General features: G+C 41.5%; 1 protein-coding gene across 1 annotated transcript in view; it reads left to right on the top strand.

Annotated features, from left to right (window-relative positions):
* LOC122816753 (lysosomal alpha-glucosidase-like) overlaps positions 1–19,738 on the top strand; it is a gene marked incomplete in the record, with an annotated part of 907,240 nt that overhangs the window by 298,881 nt on the left and 588,621 nt on the right.

Below are 19,738 nucleotides of genomic sequence, written 5' to 3'. Positions count from 1 at the left end.
AAGACCTTCATGGCCACCTTGGACCTAAAAGAGGGCTACTTACACATACCCATCAGACTTTTCCACAGAAGAATTCTGCATTTCTCTGGGCCCTCTTCTCATTTCCAGTTTACTGCTTTACCCTTTGGTTTATCCACCGCCCCCCGAGTGTTCACAAAATGCCTGGCCCCAGCCATTGCCTTTTGCAGAACACAGGGTATTCTGGTTTACCCCTATCTAGACAACATCATGATCCTTGCAGAGTGCAAAGATACACTTTCACCTCATCTGCACTTCACCATGTCCCTTTTACAAAATCTAGGGTTCACTCTCAACCTTCCCAAGTCCTCCCTGCACCCAGAACAGGACAAGATCTTTCTGGGTTGCAGAATCTGAACAGACAAAATGAATGCTTTTCTTCCACAAGACTAGGTCAAATCCCTGACCTCCCACTTCAAAGAGCTGCTACAGACACAGGTAATAACTGCAAGACAATTCCTATGAATCCTGGGCTTAATGGCAACCACCATACCTATGCTCCCACTGCCCAGAATGCATATTCGCAAGCTACACTGGTACCTAAAAAACATTTGGTCCCAGCACCAGAATCACCTGGAGCAAGAAACCCCCCATCCTTCCCTGCCTAAAGAAAGATTAACTGGTGGATCCAGTTAATCCAGCTAAACCCGTGACTCCCACGACAACCCCCCCCCCCAACCCAGGTAATGCATACAGATGCCTCAGACTCAGGGTGGGGAGCCACAATGGCATGTTACAGGTTCAAGCAACCTGGCAGCCTTCCTTGAGGGCCAAACACATCAGTGTGAGGGAAATGACAGCAGTCTTAGTAGCTCTAAAAACCTTTACCCCTCTGTTTCTACCAGGAGTACTTAATAGTAATGGACAACACCACTGTAATGTGGTACCTCAACAAACCGGGAGGGATAAAAGCATTCAAGCTGTGCAGACTAACCTTGCTGATATGGGGTCTAGCCTCTCTCCATAACTTGTCCCTGCAGGCAACCAGCATTCCCTCGCAGGACAACAAACAAGCAGACCTAATCAGGACATCTTCTTCGCAACATGAATGGATGCTGGACAGGACTTTCTTCGTAGACATTGTCCACTGGTGGAGCACTCCTCAAATAGACCTGTTCACCTCCCCCCAGAACAGGCAGCTGCAGACCTTCTGCTCAAAGACCTACTCCCCCCTACCCTGGAGGGTAGATGCTTTCAACATCTCCTGGAAGGGGAAGTTTCTTTATGCCCCTCCCCCCTTCCCATTCATTCAGACAGAAAGTCTTCCTGAAAATCAGGAGAGACAAACCGAAAATCTTGTTAGTGACTCTCTACTGGCCAAGGCAGAACTGGTTTTCCCTACTTCACAATCTAGCCAAGGGCTGTCACTACAGGTTACTCTGCAAGGTGGACCTTCTGACACAAGAAAAGGAAACTCTCACCCACCCACACTTACAGATGTTATCCCTGACACTGTGGGTGATAAACTTCTGATCCCATTTAGATACCACTACTCAGAGGATGTGCTTTCAGTCCTGAGGGAGGCCAGGAAACCTGCTACAAGAAAATCATACCTAGCTAAATGGGAAAGATTTACTAAATAGTGTCTAGTCAAGGGAAGGGACCCTAGCACTGCTGACCCCCCCCCCATTTGTACTTGTGTGTCAACTAATAAAAAGTGGACTTTCCTATTATTCAATGACAGTAGACCTTTCTGCAATGTCAGCCTGCTTGTCACTAGACCCTCCCTTTCTAGCCAGGCTCGATGTTAAACTCTTCCTAAAAGGGATGTTACACATTAGACCTCCAAAAACACCTATCCCTCCACCTGGGACCTTAACTTCATCCTGGAAAAGCTTACCCAACACCCATTCGAACCTGCTGGGACAGCTACCCTTCAGATGTGTACATGGAAAAACAGTTCATCTAGTGGTTATAAACCTCAGCAAGAAGGGTTTCAGAACTGCAAGCCTTAGTGGCTTGCCCCCCCCCCCCCATACTATGTTCCACAAAGACAGGGTAACCCTGAGAACTAATCCCACCTTCATGTCCAAGGTGGTCAACGATTTGTCATTAAACCACTCTATCCACCTTCTTCCTCTCTCCCACCAATGAAGGTGAGAGAGTACTTCAATCCCTGGATGTACACAGATGACTAAGATTTTACCTGGACAAAAGAAAACCCATTGGAAATTCAGATCACCTCTGTTTCCTTCCATCCCAGAGCACTGGGCAAGGCAGTCTCCAAACAAACCATTGCATGTTACATCAGGAAAGCCATCAGTCTTTGCTACTCCCACCATGGAAAAAAATCACCCAGTGGGAGTAAAAGCCCATTCCACCAGGGTAATGGCCACCTACAAAGCTTTCCTAAAAGGTCTGGGCACGTCTTCCATTATGGAAGCAGCCCACATGGTCCACTATCCACACTTTCACCAGACACTACAAGTTAGACCAGGTCTCCATAGCACATGCAGGATATTTCAGGGCAATCCTACAGGGCTTTGTAGATTCTTCTTCTGCATCCGCCACCCTGTCATCCAACTAAGCTGTGGTACTGTCCCACAACAAGAATACTGAAACATAGGAAAAGGACATAGAATAGTTATGTAAAATCTTTCCATAACCATAAATGTCCTTCTCTTCCATGTTGCAGTATTCCTTCCCACCCACCAATAACCCCCTCATATTTCTCCTTTTCATCCCAGCATGTCCCTAGGTCCTAATAGCATACACCTTTCACCATGGACCTATCAGTATTACAGAAGGAAGCCATGGTCCATCACCTGACACTTCTGGCACCTCCTCCTGCTGGGCCTTCTACTTTGCCTGCTGAGCTTCAAGTTCTGAGGATTGTGCATGCAGACATCACATTTAAGACCCCTGGTTTATGGCCCTTCATGTGACGTCCCACGCAGCTGCAACAGCCAAGCCGAAGCTTTTGTGTAGGAGCTGACGTACGAGTTGCCTGAGGGCAGGAAATCCCACAATAAGATTACTGCAACATGGAAGAAAAGAACATCTGTGGTTATGGTAATATTTTACACAACTATTCTTTAATGTGAAAATGTAGTATATAAAAAAAATTAAAAAAAATGGTCATTTTCTTTTTTTTTTTTTTTTTTTTGTACATTATATGCGACTTGGATATTGTTTCAAATGTTTTCGTAATTTTGATTATTTTTATCAGTATATCACAGTTTTGAACATTTCGTGTAGCAAGAAATTTGTTTTGAGCATTCAGAGTGCTTTATTTTATATTTGTGTCGAAAGAAATCATTTAAGCAAGTTTTAGTACCTGGAATTTGTTTCTGACCTGATTTGCAAGTCGTTTGAATAGTTGGGATGATCCACTCCTGTATATTCCTCCAACTTTAACGGGTTGCCTCATGGCTGTGACTCTCGATCCCATTCTGTCACCATGTTGCTGCTCTTGTGTACATTAATAAGACGTTGAGGTTTAGGTGTTCATGTAAGTAGTTTATTGTACAGAACCACATCATGATGGATAGCAGGAACATTGAACTTAAATGAACTATCTAATTAACTGACTGACTACATGCATGCATGCATGCATGCTCTCACTCTGGCTGTTCACTCAGAATGGCACTCTTGCTTGCACATGCCCACTGACTGGAATGCTTCTTAAAGGTCTATCAAACACACTCATCTACAGTTTGGTACCCTTTGTAAGAGCCTTAGGGTAACTGATTGGTGGCAGTGAGATTACCTCACAGTCTGGACAGAAAGGGGCACAGCTAGTAAATCTGTGCCAGCTTTTCCCAGGTGTGTGTGTGTGTGTGTGTATAACTCGGATATCAAAGTGTGTGTGTGTGTGTCCGCTACTGGGAACAAGGACACAGAGCTCCAAAGTGGTAATTGTGGAGTTTTGTGCAGGCCTAGAGAGAGAGTCCAGCCCCAGGTCTGGAGCGTGCTCACTGTGTGCTCTTAAGGGAAATTGTGCTTTGTGCAGGGAGCTGCATCTGAAAATACTGTGTGAATCCATCTTTGCTGTTAGTGACTGTCCCTCACCGGAGTCAGTGGTGACGATGGCGTCTCCTTGATTGCTGGTCCAGAGTAGGGATCCATCACACTTCCTGCATTTGCAAAGCCAACTAACCATAACAGCAGAGGAATTTCTGCAGATGCTGGGATACGTGGCTTCATGTATTGTAATGGTTCCACTGACATAATTAGACGTGAGGAAACTGCAGTGGTTCCTAAACAACTACTGGTCCCAACACCACTAATCTCTAAAAACAGCACTACCTTTTCTACCATGCCTGAAAAAAAGATTCTGTGGTGGGAGGAGAATGTCAAACCAGCCCAGGAGCCTCTCCCCAACTCCCAGAAGTAGGCCAGTCCCTAACTATAGACAGCTTGCACTTGCATGGGGGTCACAACTTGGAGAATTCAGAGTCCAAAGGACATCAGACAGGCACCTGTCAGCCCAATACATCAACATAAAGGAGATGATGGCAGTTATCTGACCTTAAATGTATTCAAATAAAAACTGGCACTAGATATTGACAGAATTCTACTTTAATGGGGTACATCACCAAGCAGGGGAACACACACTCCTACCACCTCAGTAGATTAGCAGTGAAACTTTTGCAAGTAGTTCAGCAACTATGTTTGATTCCTATAGCATCATACATTCTAAGGCGGGTCATCCTGCTAGCAGTCTGTTTGAAATGATCCCTCCTAGAACCCAACTAATGGATGCTGAAAAGAGAAGAGTTTTTGGGTCTGACATAACAAATGTAGTGTGCCAGAGATGGATTTTGTTTTGCTTCTTCCGAAACTGGGCAGATCAAACAGTTATATTCAGACACCCCCTCCCCTCCAAGATGGACATGGAGAACAGATGCATTCTCTTTCATCTGTACAGACCTCTGTCTTTATCCCTTCCCTCCAGTGCTACTTATTCCCAGGGAATTGCAGAAAGTGAGAAATGGACTGACCAAGGATGATACTGATTGCTGTTTTTTCGGCCAGGCAGCACAGTTTCTATCTCCTGTTCACCGTCTGCAAAGGGAAGAGCACTAGAGTATCCTACTCCATGGACCTCCTAACACAGGCTGTGTCGTTCATCCCAATCTAAAGAACATTGTGTGACAGCTTGGATGATTGGCTGTTGATAAAGTCTCGACAATCTTTTTCAGAGGACATGTTAGCAGTTTTAAACATGGCTAAAACAAACTTGTACAAGAAGGTCATATATAGCAAAATGGAAAAGGTTTTCTCTTTGGTACAAGCTAAAATATGTTCTGCCTGCTGAAGTAAGGCAAGATATGCACCAAATCACCTTTCCTTCCAGTATGAATGAGTGGCTTGCAATAACTTCAGCAATATTTGCCTGCTTTCCTATGTTCCCACCTGGTTAAGCTCATTTTCTTTTGAAGCAGTTTCTGAAATGAATGTTATACCTTAGTCTCCCCCCCCCGCCCCCGCCAAGCAGGAGCCTGTCCTCACCTGGGACATCAGTTATGGCCTATTAAAAGTAACGCTACCAATATTCGAGCCAGCAGCCTCAGTCTCCCTTCAAATTGCCAGCAGTAGGGTAGTTTCCAAGTAAGCATTCACCTCAGCCAGATGTATATCCGAGCTGCAAGTCCTCATGTGCAAAGAATCTGTTCTCAGTTTCCACAGGGGTCGAGTAACCCTGAGAACTAATTCTTCATCCTCACCTAAGGTAGGATCAGAAGTCTCCTTGAATCAGGCTAGTCACCTTCCTGTGTTGTTTCCCAATCTCCACAATAAAGGGAAGAGAGAGAATTTTCCACTCTTTGGATGTACACAGACATGCAAGGTTCTATTAAATTTCCAAACTGATCTGATCAACTTTTGGTGGCATTTGCAGAAGCTAAATTCAGGGAAAGCAGTGGGGAGATGGACCATCTCCAAATGTATAGCCATCTGTGTCACTTTTGTTTGCTGTCATCAAGGAAAAGAAATTCCTGGAAGAGTCTGGGCTAATTCATCAAAGACAACCACATTTTTGAGAGAGACACTAACCCAGTCCATTCTAGAAGCAGCTTCTTGGTCATCTGTGCACACTTTCACCAAACACTACTACCTTAATGTAACATAAATTGGATACAAATACTAGTACAGTAACAAGATCTGACGCCAGGAACAACACCAGCTTTAATCACCCACAATTGGGCTTCATCAGAGTCAGTGTAATACAGAATAGTTGTCTCTTGTATAGAGGATACCCTACAGATTTATTAACCAGGTTTAGTAATGAGATTGAGAAAAGAAGAACGAGTGACTTTAAGCCTGTTCTTTTGGACAATAGTAGAAGTCACAGTAAAGTAAAAGTTTATGACAATAACAATCCCAGTCAGAATTATTCTGCTGGAATGATTATGGAGTTTAATCCCACAGGAATAAAAGTTAAGAACATTATAGAATAGTGTTTTCACTCAAGATTTAAAAGATATACTAGGTCCCGTTCCAAGGTTTATTAATAGCAGAGGTTTAAATTTGAAAGATTTGTTAGAAAAAAAGCTCTGGGACTACTGTTCAGAGAACTTCACGGATGGGTAAATGCGGTACATGTAGTGTATGTAAATTTATCAGTGATAGACCCTATGTGTGCAGATTCATAGTTATAAAAGAACATTAAAATGTCCGGGATATTGTAACTGCAACACAAGCATGGTAGTGTACGTGGCCACATGCTTATCATATATGGCATTTTACGTGGGGATGACCACAAGGAAATTAAGATTCTGTATATTGGAACACAATAGGGACATAAAAAATAAGAAATCTACGAATGCCCTATTTAATCACAGCAAGAACTGTACTAACTTTAAAAAGGTTTTATTTTTTGTCATTGATAGGCTGCCCAAGAGAGATTTTGGAGGGGATCTTAAAACCCTATTGGAAGTAAGAGAATGTTTATGGCAGTTACGCCTGGATGCATCTAATGTATCTGGCATCAATGACAAATATTTCTGCAGCTTGTGTATTGAAGTACAAATCTCAGTTTATATAATGTATATTTATTTATTTATTTAATTACATTTGGTTATTAATTTTTTTAAAACAGCATTGTTTTCAACAATACTATGCAGGTATTAATTTTTATACAATGCTTGAGATATATATATATATATATATATATATATATATATATATAAAATATGTTTTTTAATAGTTAATAGTTGTAGTGGAATTTTATATGCATTTTATGCATCACTTGCTAGGGCTTAGTGAGTTTGGATGCTTGAGGGTTAATTTTTTGTATGTATTAAAGTGGTATTTATGTGATTAACTGCTACTAATTGCTATATAAGAGATAATTGTTCTGTATTACACTGACTCTGATGAAGCCCATATGTGGGTGAAAGCGCTTAGTTAGTTTGTTTTTTTACATTAAAGCTGATGTTCCTCATGGCGTCGGATCTGGTTGTTTTACTACTACCTTAATGCTCTATCCAGAGACAAAACCAGGTTTGCCTCTGTCATTCCACAGAGCCTGTTATCCCAGCACAGTGTGCTGCCCAACCACCCCAGTAACAGCTTTGGGGGTCTGTATTATAAACACGAAAGAGAAAAGTAGCGAATACATGTACATAGACACATAAAGGTCGATGTTCAAAAAGAGCGAAATAATGTAATCGGCAAAAATGAAAATGCCGAACGTATTTGCTTGGCCAGCAGGGTGATCGTGGGGGATGAGGAAATGTATCCTTTTCCCCACTGTAGTCCAGTCTCGGAGTTGGTATATTTAAGTAGGGGGAGTGTGGAGGCGCAGCCCCCCACATGGGGGGGGGGTGCAAGGGGGCTTGTCCCCTGCAAAAGTGTATTAATTTAATTTTATTTAGTTAGTTTGAGCTTATCTGCATGGCGCTGTTGGTTGACGAAATACATTCGGCATTTTTATTTTCGCCGTTTACTTATTTTGCTCTTTTTGTACATCGGCCTTTGTGTCGATGCTTTGTTCAAAGCTTTTTTTTCCTGCTTGTATCCAATCTATTAGATCAAAATTCTGCATACCATTGATGTGATTAGACAGCTGAGATATTATACCAACAGGACCAACGGCATCAGTCAAAATGGGATCGGCCTGTAGTCACCTGGTAACTTAAAGAAACACTATTTGTCATTGTCGCTTTCTGCTGTGACTAATATGGCAAGAGATCTGAGCAATACAGGGCCCACTCAACTTGGCTGTTATCAGTTTGCTAACTTTAAGAATGGTTCTGCCCAGAGTGTTTACGTAGCTGCTGTTTACACTTGCAGTATACTTTCTGTAACATTTACAGACTTGATGCTCATTCTATAAATAGGGCATGCATTACCACTACAGTCCTAACAGTTATGTTGTAGCCTTCCTACCATGTAATGGTTTCAGGTTTCATCATTGCTTAGTAATTTCCCATTCATCTTGCAGAAATGATCCTTATGAAGAACTTGGTACAACTGCTTGAGGATATTCACTGTAACCATAGATGTTCACTTGGAAGGATTATTGCTTCCAAAAATGGCTCATTCCCCTTTTCCTGTTTTTTCTTTTCCCTTTCCCTTACCCTACACCTGGTACTCACTGTAGCTTAAACTGTCCTTTCTGTTGTATGTAGGTGTATATAGGTGTATATGTGTGCATTTATCTTGTGTAATTTAATTTGTAAAAAGACTGGATTCAGACACTTTTTAGTAGCTGTTGGGTATATTGGTGAGGAGTACACTTCACATTGCTAGGCATTATAGTTAGTATGCAGAAATATAATTTGGTAACTTATCTGAATACAAGTATCAGAAAAGAACAGTTGATGGTTGTTGTTTGTCTTTCGGCTTTTTCCCAGTAAGGGGTCGCCACAGCAGAACTCCGGTCCGCTAATGATTGGCAGTAGATTTTTACGAAACGCTGAGGTGACAGCTCTACGCCCCAGCCTTCAATGAAGGCACACCCATTTACGCACGCATGTCTTTCAAACACTACCCAACCGCGGGGAGGACATGCAGAACCCACACAGAAGGCACTTCCAAGCCACACTGAGAATCGAACGGGAGAACCTCTTGCTGTGAGGTAACAAAGCTACCGCTGTACCACCACTGCATTCAAAAGAACAGATGATGGTATGGGTTGCAATCTCCTTTACTCTCTGATTTGTGGCAATAGTGTGAGAACTGTCTGATGCCCCTTGGAAACAACTGTTTGTTTTTTATACAAGATCTAGTCAGAATGTTGATGTTTACCTGCAGCTTAATTACATTCATCTTACGAATGTTTTCAACAGTCAAACATGAATATGTGAGTACCCTCGCACAACTTTGTCTTTCAGAGAGATATATTATTGCAATATTACTGATAATCTTCTACTGTCCACTTGCATGTTCTTCATTTCTGGCCTACCCTGTGTATGTAGTGTGCTTATTAAAAGTTATGAGTTATGTTTTCTTGGCTTTGATGGTTTCTGTTGTGAGAAATTACTAAAGCTAACCTTGAGTAATGCATTTATTACACAGAAACTTGGGCAGCCACCAATGGCATACTAGGTTGAGATGCATTCTACATGGATTAACAGGCATGATGACAACAGCAGAGACCATTGTTAGTTTTTTTTTTCTGTTAATACTTGTAAACCCATGTTATAAATTAAAATGTGATGGTTTATTAGTAAGGATGTTTAAGAAATGCAATTTTTAGAGTGAATATTTCACACCGCATTTTACTTTTCCTCTCCTTTTTTGTGTTGAGCAGTACCTTTGAAGGATTGCCACTGGCTTGCAGTGGCACAGAATTTTGTATCTGAAATGATGCTGGTCTATGAAGTGATCCTGGCCACTGGAGGAACTAACTACGGATATGGGATTGAGTGGACAATGTATGAGGTAGAAGGTGGTTTCTTTTTCGCTGTGGGGCTGACCACTAATGGTAGCATGTGAGAATTACTAGAGCACTATGCTGGCTTCAACATACTGCTTATGTACAAGTGTTATAAAGACAGCATGTGTTAGCAGATGCCTGCATTCTTTGTCACTGTTTTACCTGCTGCATACTGGGAGAGGCAAAAACATGTAAAATGCCATTACTGTAACCTTCACACACATTGGGAAAGGCAGATGGAAAAATTCTCATCTTCTGATGACTGGTTATGATAGCTTTTATACTGATGTTCTTGGTGTAGCAGCTTGTGACTTGGGTAAAAGTGATCTGGAGAATAAAAGCCACCTAGAGTGATTAAAGTGGTTACTATTGTAATAGACTGCTTTGTCAGTAACATTGTGTTATACACTGTATATCATTTTAGGCCTAGTTCAAATCATTATGTACAGTGGTGCTGCGGTAGCGTTGTCTTCTCACAGTAAGACACTGTCCGGTTCGATTCTCAGCTACAGCATCTTCTGCGTGGAGCCATGCGTGAATGGGCGTACTTTCGTTGAAGGTTGTGCGTCAGGCCTGGCAAGCCGGTACGTAAAAAAAATCAAATGCCAATCATTAGCGGACCGGAGTTCCGCTGTGGCGACCCCTAACCAGGAAAAGCCGAAAGACACAAACAAATATACAGCAGAAGCAACCTCCACATTTTCAAGCCTGTTTCTGGAGCTTTGAAGCCAAAATGGCTCCTATACTAAAGTGATTTTATTTGTGGGCCTACAAAGTTCAAAATAATATTATAATTAAAACGTGTCAGAGTGCAAGTGTACTGTATATCTTATTTCGTGGAACTTTCTTGAATCACTCGAAAAAGATGTTCACTTGGGTGAAAGGAACGTGTTGCCACTACCTCCCTGACTTTATAGGTATAATGCTGAGGAAGACGTTTTTCCAATAAGTCCAGATTCTGCTTTTATCCTACAGATCATTTCATCTTCTGGTCACCTGGGTTTAAATATTGCTCAGGTGTTAGAGGGACAGCCAGAAAAAGGGAGAATTTTGTTTTCTGTCAGTTAATTTTTTACCCCAAATTCTGCTAAATACCAGCTATCCTGGCCTCCTTTCCACCTGACTACTGTCCTGATTAATGGTACCTGTAACCACCTCCACGTTGACTTTGCTTGTCCCTAAGGTCATGGTGCTGTGGGATGCAGGACCATCTCCCCATCCAGTTGATGAATAGACCAAGAACCAGTTTATCTGGCACAAGTTGGCTCTGCCAGAACACTTGACTCATTATTGAACTTTCATTGAAAGCATCACAGTCTCAGGGCTGCAGCCTCTGTAACTGCTTTGCTAGCTCAGCGAGGGAGGAAATAAGTGGCATTGGCTTGTTTTCCTTCTTGGTTGATGAAATTATTCCATATTTCAGCTGTTAGTAATAATCCATTGAGACCAGACAAAAAACTCCCAACTATTCCTACTTAGAGGCGATCTCTGCTTAACTTACAAAGCCATGTCTGACCCAGCTGTGTTAGAAATGCTACATCTAAAGAAATCCCAATCCCTCCACACCACACGCTCCAGAGACCTCAACCTCATTACCACAATTGACAGAACATGCTGGAGGGACAGGTTCATAACCCAGAGACTGCCCATGCTATGGAACAGACTTCCCGTACATGTCAAGCAGAGCACCTCGCTGACCCTCTTCAAGAGAAATCTTGATGAGTGGATGAGAAACAGAAAATTCACCCCGGGGATAACTGCAGTGGCTCTACTCAACGGAGGCACTGAGAGCTAAGGTTGGGTGGCACTGTGCCAGGGTAATCCTATGGCTAGGCTTGTAAAGGCCCCAGGGCCATTAGCCTAGTACACACCTATGAACCAGAGGAGCTGTGGTGGGAGCTATAAAATTATTGGTGAAGAGGCAAACTCCTTATGACTACTGCAAGCTCTTGGCAGTAAGACCAAGCTGGCCTGTTTGTTCAGGGACATCTGTTCAGACCTCTGATAGGTACTGTAAGCACAAGCCAGGAAAGCCAAGGAAATACTCCCAGACCTGCAGGCTTGACTCTTACAGAAGGTGGTGGAAGTGGGAAGGGGCATATGAATGGATCTGTAAGGGTGCCCATAATGGAGAGTAGGTGTCCAGCTACATGCTGCAGTCAGACCAGCTCAACTTGAGGGGTGCATACTGGGAGAAAAGTGTAATAATATGCTTGCAGCCCTTTTCGTTGGCCTTGTATACCTGCATCACTAGGCAGTTAATATTTCAGGGAAGAAAAGTTGCGATAATCTGCGGTCCTCTTCTGCCTCTTGCCTGTGAGTTTAGTGACTTGTCCACTGGTTTGGGCAGCAATAATAATAGGCCAGGTTAAGCAGAGTTTGGAGATAATGAGTTGCATCAGAAATCAGGGCACAAGATCCCATGTGTTGAGGACAAATTTAAATAAAAAAATGCCAAGTAAGCTGCTTGTAACATTACATATTAAGATGATACATATAGTAGTCGTAAGTATGCAAGTGTAGATATGCAGAAGTTAAATTCCATAACCTTTTAAGTATGAGTGCTGGAATAGCAAGATTCAGTATGTGAAAATAAACCAAGTCTACAACTGCTGTGTTTCAAAGTATTCCTTCTTCTCTGAAGTGAAGAACTCTTGGAGTTAGTGTCTGTAAGTAGCGGAGGTGTGGTTGGGGCAGGAAGGTTTGCAGCTTTTTTCAAAAAAAAAACTTTATAGGAGAACAGAGATTGGCATTCTACTTAAGTTTTGGTTTGTGTTTATCAAAATTCCATGACTTACAGTTCTGGGTGTCCAAATAACAGTAGGGAGTGCGAAGAAATCCATTGAGCAAAAAGGGTTTATTTTAAAGAGTGCACAGTATGTAAGTATGGGGTACAGTAGACTGAATGTGAACCTGCAAGGTATACTGTGTGTGTACCAACAGTTGCAGGTATACGGGGGAGGGGGGGGATATGTTTGGAATATTTACAATTCATAAAGGTGGGGCTTAATCTAAGTTGCACAGTACATACAGTCTGGAACTACTTGAGGTACACAAAACAAGAACATAAGGGGGAAATTTTATTTTTATTTTTATTTTATTTTACATTTGTTAACCGGGAAAGCCCAACTGGATACATATCCATTTTCAGTGGAGGCCTGGAGAGAAAAGCTCCAGAAATACAAGAATAATTTAACGAATACAGTTAAAAATATAATACCAACAGTTCATATAACAATTAATACAAAGAAAGATTGCAGGAGATAATAAGCTGAGAGAAAATTAGGGAGTAAGTTTGGGTAGTAAGGTGTAGGGAGCAATATAATCGAGCAGAAATGCCAGAAGAAATGAGGAAGAGAAAAATGTAAAGCAATGAGCATAATTGAGAGGTAGACTGAGGAGGGAGATTAACCTGGGCTAGAGCAGGAACATATCCAGTGGTTGGTGAAATAATCTTTTTGCTGCAGTCTTAAATTTTGTTAGAGAGGGTTCGAGGGTCAGGTCAGGAGGAAGTGAGCTCCAAATATTTGCTATGTAGTTGGAGAATACAGAGTCACCGGCGTGATTGCAGGATTTAGAGGTTTTTACAATTAATTTATCAATAGATCTCAGTGGTCTGGTACTGATGTAAGGGGTAATTAAGGGTTGTATACCTGGAACTCTGTCTGGTTGGTTGTAAACCGATTGCAGAGTAGTAGGTTGGGGAACTCGAGCCATTTTAGTAGTTTTAGATTTTGACTGTGATGTGTGCAATAGGTAGTCCCTGTAGCGAATCTACCGATACGGTTGTAGCAGACAGTTAATTTATTTAGTTCAGATTTAGAGAGGTTAGTGAGAATGGGGGAGGCATACAGGAGACCGTAAAGTAGGTGGGTGCATGCTATGTTGGTTCTGGCCAAAGGGGTTAAGAAGGCTTTGTTTCTGTACAGTGAGCCCAGTTTTTTTTTTTTTTTTTTAATTGGTTAACATGAAGTCAAATTTCAGACTATTGTCAATTAGTACCCCAAGTAGTTTGGTGTGGCTATCAGGGGATATTATGGTACCGTTGTTAGATGTGATTCTGAAGGTGACCTGAGGGGAGCAATGGGTTGGGGAGAACAGAAGTAACTTGGTTTTGTTAGCATTTAGTAATAGATGTCTGCTAGAGAACCAGCTTTCGACTAAGTTAAATGTTTTCTGGGTCTAGAACTGGAGTTCTGGGAGGGAGTTGGCTGAGCAGAGCAAAGTAGAGTCGTCTGTGTATTGTATACATGTAGCTTCAGGGGTGGCTGACTGTAGATCATTGACAAAGATTGAGAATAGTAGAGGACCTAATATGGAGCCATGTGGAACTCTTAATGAAACAGGTAGGAGGGTGGAGAGTCTACCTTGCCAGATCACTGCTTGATTTCTACCTTGAAGGTAATGTTGAAACCAGGTGATAGTATGATTATGTAAGGAAAGTTTAGGAAGAGGGAATATTAGCTTGTTATGATTGACCATATTGAAAGCTTTAGAGAGGTCTAAAAATAGAGCCAATGAGATTTTACTTTTCTTCTTATTCTGGTTGATGGTATCTGAATGATAGTGCTGTTGTGGTGCTATGATAGGGTCTAAAGCTATGCTGTGAGTTTGTGAGAAGTTTGTTCTGGATTAGGTAGTGCATAGGCTGGCTATGAATACACTTTTCCATGATTTTGGCTAATGGTGAGAGGATGGCTATGGGCCTATAGTTGGAAAACTCTAAAGAGTTTCCACCTTTATGCAGAGGTATGATATGATACTTCCAGATGCTGGGAATGGGGGCTTCAGTGATTGTCCTATTTATTAGGATCGAGATAGGGATAGCAATGACATCAGCTGCCAATTGTAAGTATTCAGCTTAGAGCCAGTCAGCAGCAAGGGTAGTTGGTTTAATTTTAGTCAAGAGTTTTCTAATGTAACTAGTGGGGACAGGTTGTAAGCTAAAGGTCTTCTCGTCATTGGTGTCATTTAGTTCCAGACCATCAATAGAGGTGTCTGTTTGCTGTTTGGTAGGGTGAGTATGGTATCAATAAAGAAGTTATTGAAAGTATCTGGTAGATTGACAGTGCTAGTCCCGGTGGGAGAAGAGGGGTTGGTGTGGTAACATTGCCAGGCCTTAATATTTTATTTATACCCGCCCAAAACCTTTGTAGTTGATTTTGATGCTTAGTTAGTATGTTATGGAAGTAATCTCTTTTGTCTTTTAGAATAGCACTTTTTGTGTCATTCCTAAGTTGCCCGTAGTAGAGTTGGTTAGATACAGATGTGGTGGTTCTGCATTTGGACCAGGCTGAGTTTCTTTCAGCAGTCTTTATTTTGGTACTTTTAGTAAGCCAAGGTGCTGTTTTAGGTTTAGCTCTGAAAGTATGTGGTGGTGCATTTGAGTCTAGGATAGAGAGAAAGGTGGAGTTGAAGTTGTTTACGGCTTCATCTAAAGGCAAATGGTGGAGTATGGTCCAGTTACAACAAATTAGATTGGAAGCTGTAGGGATTGGAATTCTTTTTATTCCTGATTGTCTGATAAATGGGCTGATGGATTTTATTAGTTTTGGTTTTTATGATAAAGATGGGGATGTGATCACTTAAGTCATCTCTGAGGGTTCCTGAGATATAGTTCTGAGGTTGTTAGTGAGTATCCAGTGTAGGACACTTCCTTTGTTACTCTTTTTATTGAATCTAGTGGGAGAGTTTATTAGTTGGGAGAATCCATATAGGTTAATGTGGGCGGTTGGGGTTTGTGAGGAACATAGATTCCAGTCTGTTAAAATCCCCTAGGATAATAGTTTCTTTTGGATTAGTGTTAGATAGTCCATTGAGAAAACCTTCTAAGGTACCTATATTGTTACTTGGGGGGAATGTATCCACAGACAATATTGATATGTTTTCTATTGTTAATTTTGGCAGTTAAGATCTCTGCATTATTGTATGTGGGAATGTCAGGGGCTCCTTTGATCATTTCAAGGGTGTTTTTATATATGAGTGCTACCCCTCTGCCCTTTTTGCCTGTATGGTTTGACCTTCGAATGTTCTAGCCTGGAGGGAGAATTTCATTGTCTGTTATGGCATGATTTAGCCAGGTTTCTGAAAGACCAAGAATGTCTGGGTAATGGGTAGCTAGGAGAGCATGTAAGTCCTGTAATTTGTTTTTAATGCTTCTAATGTTCAGATGAATTACCATGAGATTAGATAATGTAGGGGAAGAATTATCATGGAGATGGTAGGTAGAGAGATAGTAAACCTCCAGACACTGGACCCATCCCAGTTTGGTTTTGTCAAGGACAAGATCATGCCTACTGAACCTGGTGGGCTTCTTTGAGAAGGTAGCCATAGCAATGGATGAGGGAAAATGGTTCCTACCTTGACCTGGCCAAGGGATTTGACACAATACCCCACTAAGGCATTGCTGACAAATTTAAGAGGTTAGATACAAACTCCTGTGTCACCTGGTGGATAGCCAGTTGGCTCACAGACAGGACCCAGGAAGTTAGAATTGAGGAGTCCACCTCTACAAAGAGGCCAGTCACAAGTGGAGTCCGTCGGGGATCAGTCCTTGGACCGCTCCTTTTTGGCATTTACTTCTCAGAAGTCAAGGCCAATGTCAGTGGTCTCTGGCTGTCTAAATTTGCTGATGATTGCAAATTAAGAGCTGTCATCGAATCCCACACTGACACAGATGTTCTCCAGGAGGGGCTAACACAGACAAACAATGGGTTTCAGAGCCATGGACTAAAACTAAATGCCAAGAAATGCATAATAGTATCCTTTGGGAAGTCATCCATCCCTGGTAACTATCATATTGACAACACACCCCTTAGAGTTGACCCAGTAGTCCGGGACTTAGGGACATACATAGATAGTAATCTAGCCTTTGACCAGCGTGGGTCTGCAGTAGTGTGGAAATCATTATCTGTTGTGCAACATAAACAAAAGTATGGCTTCTAAGTCTAAGAAAATCATTGTTCCACTGTATTTGGCATTCATCAGACCTATCATTAAGTACAGTGCCCCCTTTGGTATCTACCTCACCAGGCATATCCAACAGTTGGAACATTCACAGAGGTTCCTCACTAAAGGAATACAGGGCATAAATAAAATGTCCTGTGCAGACCGCCTCAAGGCCCTATCCCTGTATTCCATCTCCTACAGGCTTTTGAGGGGAGATCTGTGCCTGGCATGCAGGGTATTGTCAGACCCCATTCTGATGGACCTCCTGCATATCCACAAAACAGACAGCACCAGAATTACCTGTTCTAAAGACTTAAACCTTGCCTGTAATATACATAGGACCTGCTGGAGAGACAAGTATGTATCCCAGAGACTACCCTGTCTATGGAACAGGCTCTTCATCCATGTGAAACAGAGTTCTTACCCAACCCAATTCAGTTGCAACTTGGACAGTTGGATGGGTAACTGGAAATTCATCCCTGGTTAGGCATCAGTGTCTCTAATGGACACAGGCAACCTGTAAATGGTTCATCTCCCAGGCCCCTGCTTACACTTATAAAGGGTATCAGAACTTTTTCAGAGATCTGGAATGCAAGGCTAGGCTTAAAAGCTCATTGTAGTTGTTAGCCTAGTAAACACTGATGAACCTATGAAAATGTTACTTGTTGGTTTCTTGGTACGTACAGATAAAGTTCTGCTTTCAACCAAGCAAAAAAGTAAACCGAGTTTGATTAGCAACCAGGGCAGTGGATGAGCCAGTAAGAGGAAAGTAGGTATGAATGGGAGACATTGGTTTGCCCATCTCACAGCGGCCTACCAACTGTTTAACTGGCTCCCACTAGAGGAAAGAGACAACAGAGGGAGCAGCCAGAATGTCCGCACTCTTCAGACTGTGCATAGTACAGCTGCCATGTTAGGGCATGTCCATAGGGAACGGAGTGTGCCATGGAAGTGGGCACTTTCAGAGATCACAGACAATAAGCTGTTGCAAGGATCAGCAGATATGTCAGTGTGAAAAGTATCCATCCTTTATGGCTGCATGAATGATGGTCTTTCCTTTGAAATTGTTACTTAAGTGTTGCACTACTAAGCTGCTCTCCAGTAGAGCTCCAAGTGCGGTGATGTGAGATGCAAAGCAGCCAGTATCAGGAATCATATTGGTGACTGTTGAATATGAAGGAGTCTGAGTGTTGGTAGATGAAGAGAAAAAAAAAAACAAACAAAATGGTACTTTTAGTTGGTACAGATTCAGTAATAGAGAGGTTTTGTATTAGTATATAAAATCCTTATGCAGTTGAATATTCTGTAGTATAGAGTTAAACAATATGATCATTGTATGTCAAAAGACTCAAAAATAACTTCACAAAATATCAGTGAGGCTTAAAATAGCTTGAAGTGCACAGAATTATGTAAAAATACTAATGCACAGAAATATAAATGTTTTTACAGAGATATACAGTCCCACATCCATGCTGTAGCTTCACCCCACAACAATCGTTTAGCTAAGTGCATAAACTCCGATGTCACATAGTCTGAGACACGAGTTTCACTGTAGTTTTATGTGTCTTTGTGTTTAAAAAAAAAAAAAAAAAAAACTCTTGTCAACATTTGCATGTCTTCACTTCTCAGAGTACATATAAGGTGGTGTGGGTGTGCTGGATGCCCCCCCCCCCCAAAAGAAAAAAAAATCAGTCCACCATGATATATATTAACTTTGTCACTGCTTCATTATTTACTTTTTAATGGGTTGTTTTCTTGAGATTGTGAAAGCTCTGTGCTATTAATTTAGTGTCTTAAGACATTAGAATGTACCATAAAAATTATTATAACCACAAACTTTTACTCATTGTACATTCATGTTACATTCTTCTCTTTGCAGTTTAAAATTATTTTGGTGTATTTCAACATCCAGAAAAGCCACACAATATTGGCATATAAAAATATATGTAGATTTTTTTTGAGGGGTGACTCATTAGGAATGGTGGTGTTGAGTTTTTGTGAGTGCCCCACTGTTCAGCTGTGTAGAGCTGCCCAGTTTAGTTTTAACTGCTGTTTTGGATTAGTGATCAGATTAACTCCTTTTCACCATGATAGTATGATTTCAGTGTTAGGGTGTATCAGTAGCTGGGGGTATGGAGATGCAGTGGGGACATGATTACTTTACTGATTTGTAGTGTCTTGATTATTTAGCTGACAAAACAAAATTTTGGAATCTCAGCTTGTTGATGGGTCGGCCTTGACTGTAGCTTAAATTTGATGAGTCTGTGATTGAAGATTTAGCTGTCGTAACAGAATGCTAGTAATTGAGACCCTTGCACTGAAATACATTATGTACTGCTGTATCACTTGCATTGTACAGTAGTGCTGTACTCAGGATATTCCAAGTCAAGATTGTTTCAGTTTGAGGTCACTAATTGCCATACTGACATTATGAGATCTCTGTTTTTGAATTAATACTGTGGAACCGCTTGGCATTGTTAAGGGAGAATGCAGTAGATGCATTTGTCGTTAATAACAGGCATGCAGTATAGTAAACTGGGCATTCTTGGAAGATGCATAGGAACTACATATGTGTATTTGAAAATGTATGACAGTATATCTACTGTCTGGCATAGTAAGAAAATGGCAGCACTTATGTAGTATATACGAACGGGCATACTTGGAAGGTGCATGTTAATTAGATTTATCTACTAATGGATGTAATATGAAAATGACAACTGGAGTCATGGGCACTCGCACACTGCTTGGCTTGATGAGAAGTTCTGAATATGTTCCATTAAATCTTTAAATTATCACTTCCATCTGTAATCTCTAAAGTCTATATAGTACCTCCAAAATCTGAAGATGTGGCTAGAAGGATGATATTTTGGAAGCAATTAGGGAATGTGATGCTTAACTGACAGAGATGTATTGCATGTTACATGCTATCTGTATGTTTTAAGAACA

Source organism: Protopterus annectens, chromosome 12.part0 (genome assembly GCF_019279795.1).
Source record: "Protopterus annectens isolate FY-2018-M chromosome 12.part0, PAN1.0, whole genome shotgun sequence".
NCBI classification, from domain to species: Eukaryota; Metazoa; Chordata; order Ceratodontiformes; family Protopteridae; genus Protopterus; species Protopterus annectens.
This window is presented reverse-complemented; position numbering and strand designations above follow the sequence as displayed.